This window comes from Oncorhynchus nerka, linkage group LG7 (assembly GCF_034236695.1).
Source record: "Oncorhynchus nerka isolate Pitt River linkage group LG7, Oner_Uvic_2.0, whole genome shotgun sequence".
In the NCBI taxonomy this organism is placed as follows: domain Eukaryota; kingdom Metazoa; phylum Chordata; class Actinopteri; order Salmoniformes; family Salmonidae; genus Oncorhynchus; species Oncorhynchus nerka.
In genome coordinates this window covers 78,990,512-78,999,485 of record NC_088402.1, presented here as the reverse complement: position 1 = coordinate 78,999,485, position 8,974 = coordinate 78,990,512, and the positions used below count along the sequence as shown (strand labels likewise).

Genomic DNA, 8,974 nt, shown 5'->3' with positions numbered 1-8,974 from the left:
ACTGCGTTCATCCACCTCTGGCCTGCTCGCCTCCCTACCACTGAGGAAGTACAGTTCCCGCTCAGCCCAGTCAAAACTGTTCGCTGCTCTGGCCCCCCAATGGTGGAACAAACTCCCTCACGACGCCAGGACAGCGGAGTCAATCACCACCTTCCGGAGACACCTGAAACCCCACCTCTTTAAGGAATACCTAGGATAGGATAAAGTAATCCTTCTCACCCCCCCCTTAAAAGATTTAGATGCACTATTGTAAAGTGGCTGTTCCACTGGATGTCATAAGGTGAACGCACCAATTTGTAAGTCGCTCTGGATAAGAGCGTCTGCTAAATGACTTAAATGTAATGTAAATGTAAATGACAAGGTACAAATCTGTCGTTCTGCCCCTGAACAGGCAGTTAACCCACTGTTCCTAGGCCGTCATTGAAAATAAGAATTTGTTCTTAACTGACTTGCCTAGTAAAATAAAGGTCAAATAAAAATAAAATAAAAATTGCACACCAGTATCTCTACTTGCACATCATCATCTGCTCATTTATCACTCCAGTGTTAATCTGCTAAATTGTAATTATTCGCTCCTATGGCCTATTTATTGCCTACCTCCTCATGCCTTTTGCCTTTTGTATATAGACTTTCTTTATTTCTACTGTGTCATTGACTTGTTTATTGTGTTATTGGCTTGTTTATTGTTTATTCCATGTGTAACTCTGTGTTGTTGTCTGTGTCACACTGCTTTGCTTTATCTTGGCCAGGTCGCAGTTGTAAATGAGAACTTGTTCTCAACTAGCCTACCTTGTTAAATAAAGGTGAAATAAAATGAAAATAAATACATATCTCCCTGGTATTTTACATAATTTATGCACCAGTATACAAGACATTTTTTGGACTCACCGTTGTGCTGTGCTCACTTGAACAGGAAGGTGGCGCGGCGGTCCTTGCTTGCAAATTTTGTCATGAAACTTTGTCATCAAAGTCTGGCATTCTCTGGATGTATGGTGCTTTCAAGACAACTGAGAATTCAGAAAAAAAACAATGTTTAATCATGACCTCAGGTCGGACCTCTAGAAAGAGGTCTGAGTTCCTGACTTGGAATTTCGAATTGGATGACCGCTCAAAACGTATTTTCCTAGTTGGAGCTTGTTCTTTTCCGAGTTCCCAGTTGTCTTGAACTCACTGAAATATGAGATTTCCCAGTTCTGAGTTTCCAGTTGTTTTGAACTCAGCAGAGGTCACACCAATATATTCAACCTTTTCTGGCCCATGGTGTTGCATGTGAATGTTTATCCTTTTAAGCTTGGAAAAGGAGGCCACACACCCTCTCCACCGAATAGCAGGGGAAGCAAAATAATGCTTGCTTTGCAACACTTGCAGTTAGCCACTGATTCCTTCCAAACCGCTCATGATGAATTTGTGATTTCCAACATGTTGTGTAATGTCCAATGGCCGATGAGCACTGATATACGTTTTATCTATAATTTCTCTTCATATCACAAAGATTGAAAAGGATTTGCCAGTAGATTCTCGACTTGATTCATGAAGATGGCTGCTTGTCTAGCTTGCTAGCTAAGATTTTTAAGGTATGATGTTGACATGATCAGTCCAATCAAAGCTACAGTAGATATAGCGTGATTTTGGCGCAGCTGTCTAAGGCACTGCATCGCAGTGCTGAGGTGCCACTGCTGTCTTGGATTTTATCCCATGCTGTGTCACAGTGTCCGTGAACAGGAACCCCATGGGACGGCGCACAATTGGCTCTGCGTGGTTAGGGAAGGGTTTGGCCGGGAAGATTTCCTTGTCTCATTGTGTTCTAGCGACTCCTTCTGGCGGGCCGGGGGCTTGCAAGCTAACTTCGGTCAGATCTTTGTGGGCTATACTCGGCCTTGTCTCAGGATAGTAAGTTGGTGGTTGAAGATATCCATCTAGTGGTCTGGATAAGAGCGTCTGCTAAATGACTTAAATGTAAATGTAAATGTGGTGTGGGGGCTGTGCTTTGGCAAAGTGGGTGTTTGGCCCTGTTTTAAACTCTAAGTCTATGGTTGCCTAGAGTGGTTCTCAATCAGAGGCAGGTGTTTTTCGTTGTCTCTGATTGGGAACCATATTTAGGCAACCATATTTTTTGAGTATTTTGTGGGTGGTTGTCTCCTGTGTCAGTGTTTGTGCCACACGGGACTGTTTTCGGGTTTTCACGTTTCTTGTTTTTTGTATTCTGTTCATGTATAGTTTCTCTGATTAAAGAACCATGAACACTTACCACGCCGCATATTGGTCCTCCGATCCTTCTCGCCTCTCCTCTTCGGAAGAAGAGGAGGAAATCCCTTACAAAGGGCTCTATAAATACATCTGATTGAAGATCTTAACTACCAATTGGATTTCACAAAATTGGGGAGAATAAAGGGGGTAAAATATAAAAAATATATAACATGATTTGACATAATTTTTTCTGTGGCCAATGACCTTGAGCCTTCTTGGATGGGCACGTCTAATGTAAATCTATGGCAGCACCCAAGGGATTTTGAACTTTCTAGCGGTCCCTGTATATTTTGCGGTGACGTAGTGTCCCCAAGAGTGCCAGAACACTGAGCCAATCACAGTGCAACTAGAGAACATAACCAATCCCTACGCTCTGTACTTCCCGCTGGATGCCCCACCACCACAGAAAGCACTGAGCTAGGCTGAAACACCTGCATTTTGGAGCTTCCTTACTCAAGAAAGCAAGAAAGAGGCCATGTTTGTATGCAGCTTTATTAGCTCAATGCCTTGGGAAGGTAGACTGCTGATTTCACAAGTTGTTGCACCCATCCGTAATCAGATTAACAAATACAGTATGAATCTAAATTCACTCATGAAGATGTGTAGGTAATAGTGAGTTTATAAGGCTACAGTATGGAAACAAATTAAGATAAAGAAGACAGAAATAGACAGAAGTCCCAAGACTCTGCACAGCCTAATGGGAAATAATCACAACAGGTGTGTTCTCTTCTATTCATGTCTTACTTTTAACTGGATTGGTGGACGTCACTCCCCAAATAATATCACTCCCTGTGTCACCAGACAAGTTCAACTTCTTTCTTACACTCAGGTATCTTCTGAAATCTTGTACACATGGTCTACAAAGGTCAACCTAAAATGTGCATGTAAAATACATTTCAATCTCCATTTCATTGTGTGCCTTTACATAAGTGAGCCCTCCTTTACTGTTCTAGCAAAACCAGATAGGTCACAAGTGCCTTTGGGGAGGTGGGATCACAGGTTTCAGTGGGGTAGGAGGGGCCTAGTACTACTGCTGTTATGTCAGAGATTAGAGCATTTATAAAGCCAGTAATCACAATGCTTTTGTGAGTTTGTTCCGACCTGCAGTGCAGGAGAAGAAAAGGGATGTTTCATATTTAAGGTGGAAAGGAAGCGTGCACACTTAGGACATGAGGAGAGGGACAGCTCTTGCAGTGTTGGTGCTGGCACTTTTTTCATCTGCTACAGCAAGTAAGTACAGCCACTCTGGATATCATTATGTATACCAGATAATCCAGGCATATCTACATTTATGTTTTCAAGAAAGTATTTTTTAAATTTACAAAAGGGATTTATTCCTCATTTAAGGCTGTGGCTCACCAGGATTTCCCAATGTGTGTGTGTGTGTGTGTGTGTGGGGGGGGGGATAAAAATGGTCCAGTGAGATGGGCTGAGAACTGCACCGTCAATGGTAAGTCCTCCTCCAGGACTGACTGGGTTTTGGTAACCTCATCCCATGTCTGGTGAACAAGATCAGGGTTCTGGTAACCTCATCCCATGTCTGGTGAACAAGATCAGGGTTCTGGTAACCTCATTCCCAAGCTTTTGGCCATATGAGGGTCTTTTGTCACTTATACAGTAATCTTGGCAATCGGAACCAAATATTGCACGAATGCTGGTTTCTAGCCAGCTATTGTTACTTAAGTCTGTCACGAGAGAGACTACAGTATTTGTATTGTTTTTTTCCCCCCATTTGGAGCCTACAGTGCCATGTTGCTGTCTGCAAACATTACATTTTGAGGTTAAATACTACGTTCTCTTTTTCTACATACACTACATCACCAAAAGTATGTGGACACCTGCTTGTCAAACATCTCATTCCAAAATCATGGCATTAATATGGAGTTGTTCCCCCCTTTGCTGCTGTAACAGCCTCCACTCTTCTGGGAAGGCTTTCCACTAGATGTTGGAACATTGCTGCGGGGACTTGCTTCCATTCAGCCAGAAGAGCATTAGTGAGGTCGGTCACTGATGTTGGGCGATTAGGCCTGGCTCACAGTCGGCGTTGCAATTCATATCAAAGGTGTTCGATGGGGTTGAGGTCAGGCCTCTGTGCAGGCCAGTCAAGTTCTTCCACACCGATCTCGACAAACCATTTCTGTATGGACCTCGCTTTATGCACGGGCGCATTGTTATGCTGAAACAGGAAAGGCCCTTCCCCAAACTGTTCCCACAAAGTTGGAAGCACAATATTGTCTAGAATGCCATTGTATGCTGTAACGTTAGGATTTCCCTTTACTTGAACTAAGGGGGCTAACTCGAACCATGAAAAACAGCTCCAGACCATTACTCCTCCTACATCAAACTCTACAATTGGCACTGTGCATTCGGGCAGGTAGCATTCTCCTGGTATCCGCCAACACCAGATGTGTCAGTTGGACTGCCAGATGGTGAAGCATGATTCATCACTCCAGAGAACGCGTTTCAACTGCTTCAGAGTTCAATGGTGGCGAGCTTTACGCTTGGCAAATGCGCATGGTGATCTTAAGCTTGTGTGTGCGGCTGCTTGGCCATGGAAACCCATTTCATGAAGCTCCAGACAAATGACTATTGTGCTGACGTTGCTTCTAGAGGCAGTTTGGAACTCGGTATTGAGAATTGCAACCGAGGACAGACTAATTTTATGTGTGGCGTACCACTTCGCGGCTAAGCCGTTGTTTCTCCTAGACGTTTCCACTTCACAATAACAGCACTAACAGTTGACCGGGGCAGATCTAGCAGGGCAGACATTTGACGAACTGACTTGTTGGAAAGGTGGCATCCTATGACTGTGCCATGTTGAAAGTCACAAAGCTCTTCAGGACAGGCCATTCTACTGCCAATGTTTGTCTATGGAAATTGTGTGAATGTGTGCTCGATTTTATACACCTGTCAGCAACGAGTGTGGCTGAAATAGCCGAATACACTAATTTGAAGGAGTGTCCACATACTTTTGTATATATAGTGTAATTCATAATACATACTCCTCTGTCTTAAGACAAAGCAGAAACCAACACTCGCCCTGTTTTCCTCCAGGAACAAATTTCCATCAGTCTGAGCCAGTGTATCCTGCACAAAACATGGACTGGAATAATGTCTTTCCTGACGGAACACCCTTCAAGAAGGGTGGTGACATATGTGTTTGTATGGAAGACATGGGGTAAAGTGCAGCTGCGACCACTCTCACCTATTAGGGCCTACATAATTCATGTTTTACTTAATGTCTGCCAAAGATGTTATAAACCTGTAATAACACTGTTATAAGCATGTAATAAGCCATTTTCTTTGCTTTACAGGTCAGTACTGGCAGGTGTCTGATGGCCCATCCTCCTCCCTCACCATTGGGACAGACGATGTCCCTCTGGGTTCCTACATCGTGGACATTGTAATCTACCACTACCGCAGCCATGAGAAGTTCATCCCTCTGGGATACGCCTCTATACAGTTCTCCATCACTGGTTAGTGTCATAAATGGATGAATGAATGGACAAACTAATTAATGGATGAATGTATGAGCAGCTGACTTGAAAAATAAGATGCGTGTCTGAGGGTTTTTCTCCATCTCTATATCTTTAGATCAAATCCCCTTCGCAGTCTCGATGACGCAAGTGAACAACATCAACGAGGCAGACCTGAGCTTCGTCCAGAACAGAGCCATAGCCTTCACCATCAGCCTCCACGACCCCAGCGAGTACCTGAGTGACGCCGACATCACCTACAACTGGGACTTTGGTGACAGCAGCGGGGCGCTCATCTCCAGAGAGCTGACTGTCACCCACACCTATATAGTGGCTGGTGGCTTCAAGCCCCAGGTGGTCGTACAGGCCGTTATCCCTGATAAAGCATGTGCCACACCAGCTGGTGTCAACCCCACTGGTAATGCTGTCACCATCGGGCCTGCAAACCCAGCCGGCACAACAGGTCATTCTTATCTTGAAGCGCTTTAGTCCAGAAGTGAATTTCTAAAGTCTTAACTTGGATTCTTTGCATCCTTAGTGTCTTCAAGAAGAGAGGATGCGGGGAATCATGGAAAATACTTTTGAGATTCACTCAATATGTAGGCTATGCCAGGATTGACAAAGAAAATAGAACATGTAGTAGTCCTGTTTCTACCTCCAGTGGGAGCTCCTGCTGCTCCAGTGATGGTGGCCACACAGGAAGCTACAATAAATGTAGGCCCATCAGCTCCCGCTGAGACTGACACAGAGGACATCACTGAGGAGGGAGCCTCCACCGCTCGGGACACAAAGATACCTTCTCAAGTTTATCCTGACACTCCAACTGTCCCTGCTGCTGAGGAATTAGAGCCAGCAGGTACTGTATGTTCTAAACATGTAACATATTCATTTTAACTGATTAATTAAGCAAATTAACTGTTCATCTAATGTACTTTAGATTATTGGATTTTCAATTTAGTAACTGGAATCCATTGTTGTTTCTCCTGATACAGGACAGACTGCTACAGGCCATCTCCCGTGTGGATAGTTGTTAAGCGTGAAGCCAATGACAAACCCAAGGATGATGACTGTGTGATCTATCGCTATGGGTCCTTCTGCACTGGCATTGACATCGTTGGTAAGTCCACTGTCTCTAAATAAATCAAATCAAATTTTATTTGTCACATGCGCCAAATACAACAGACCTTACAGTGAAATGCTTACTGACAAGCCCTTAACCAACAATGCAGTTTCAAGAAAATACCTTAAAAAAGCAAGAGATAAGAATAAGAAATAATTAAAGAGTAACATGTAACATGTAAATCTCCATCCTATTATTGTATTTGATTTACATTCAGGATTATTTTAAGGCCCATCTTTCTGTCTTTGTCTTCAGAGGGCATTGAGAGTTTGAAGATAGTGCAAGTGGACAATGCTGTGATCAAGATGGATGAATCTGAGGTTGAACGAAACGTAGTGGATCTAACTGTCACCTGCCAAGGGAGGTGAGTATTCCTTCTTCAGACCCAATTAAGGGAGACTGTCTCAGACAATCACACCATTTATTATTTCCCTAAGCAGAATCATGATCCACAGACAAATCCACTAGGTATGTAGACCTATATTCCACCACTTAGGCACTAGGATCAGTTTCATTGCCCCAGATCACAGGATGCTGCTGAGGGGAGGAAGGCTCATAATAATGGCTGGATTGGAGTAAATGGAATAGTATTAAACACATGAAAACCTTGTGCTTAATGTGTTTTATACCATTCCATTCACTCCGTTCCAGCCATTACTATGAGCCCGTCCTCCCGGTTTAAATTGAAACCAGCCGCCTGTGCCTCAGATTAATCCTAATCCTGGATTTAAAATCATTCTTGCATTTTAGTCCAGGATTAGTCTGGGTCAGGGAATTCAGATTCAGAAAACTGTATTGTCCTCAGAGAGGCAGTCATAAAACATATCACATCTAAAAATAAATAGCAAAGGAATCCGGTCCTTAGAGTTTCAACAAGTGTTTCTGACCCTGTGTCTATTCTCCACCCAGCCTTCCCACAGAGGTGTGCACGGTGGTGTCCGATGCAGACTGTTTTATGCCCATCCACACCATGTGTAACACAGTGGCCCCCTCTAATGAGTGCCAGCTGGTACTGCGTCACTTTTTCAATGACTCCGGCATCTTCTGTATCAACGTGTCCATGACCAACAATGTCAGTCTGGCAGTCACCAGCGCCAAATATAGCGTGACCGTGGGTATGTACTGTAAGATGTCTGCTCTGCACATCTGCCTCGCCACGTCTTGAATCTGGGTCCCTGGGACAATCAGTCCAACACCTTCAGTCCAACACCTATTGTTATTGGAAATAATATAATTAATATATTGTAATATGATGTTATATTAAGTTGTTTTACATAAATTATTGTTTGGGTTTTTTGGTGGCAGGTTCCAGTCTGTCCTCAGCTGGCACTGTAGCCATGGTAATGAGGGTCCTGATCGTTGCCCTGGTCACAGGAACCATGGCCTACACTTACAAGTGAGTCACAAATCAGCATTGGTCTACTCTATTCACAGCTCTCTGAAGAGTTCCATATCACCACAAGGTATAACCTTTTCAGCTTGCTTGAGACATTACCCCTATGGTGTCTACACTGTATAGCCTTGTCTCAGGGCAACTGTATGCAGCATATTGTACAATTGATAACACTTTTCTCATGACCTTTTCATCCTTTATTTTACCAGATGAGTCACATTGAGATTGACATATTTGTGTAAGTGAGCCTTGGAATGTAATTAATAATTGTCCTTTTGTTCCACAGACGATTCAAAGCCTACCTTCCTCTGAAGGAGGAGTCTGTGGTTGGCTCCACCTCCCAGAGCGCTGAGAGCAGTCCTGGTTGGAGCTCTGGGCCTCTACTGTTCTGGAACCTTCTGAGTCGATGGGACCTTATAGAGAACAGCCCACTGCTCGATGACAGGCTGGTGTGAATGGAAAACAACCCATTCAACTGCCAAATACACAACAGCATAGAAACATCTGTCATCTGAAATGTTTTGCTTTTTCTTTAATTGATTTTTTATACATTTATTTTTTAACTGAAAGTTCATTAATGGATATAATTTGGCTTATTACCATCAAACTTAAATGTGCATCCTCAAATGTTTATAGTGGAAGTTTTATCAGTGAATAGTATTGTAAACTACTGTGAAGTCCCCATTAAAATCCCCCCCCAAAACTGTACTAATGTCTTTATTTTTGTCAAGATAAGGT

General features: G+C 43.3%; 1 pseudogene; it reads left to right on the top strand.

The window, feature by feature from the left end:
- Positions 1–2,573: 2,573 nt before the first annotated feature.
- Positions 2,574–8,944, top strand: LOC115132650 (melanocyte protein PMEL-like; annotated as a pseudogene).
- The last annotated feature ends 30 nt before the right edge of the window (positions 8,945–8,974 follow it).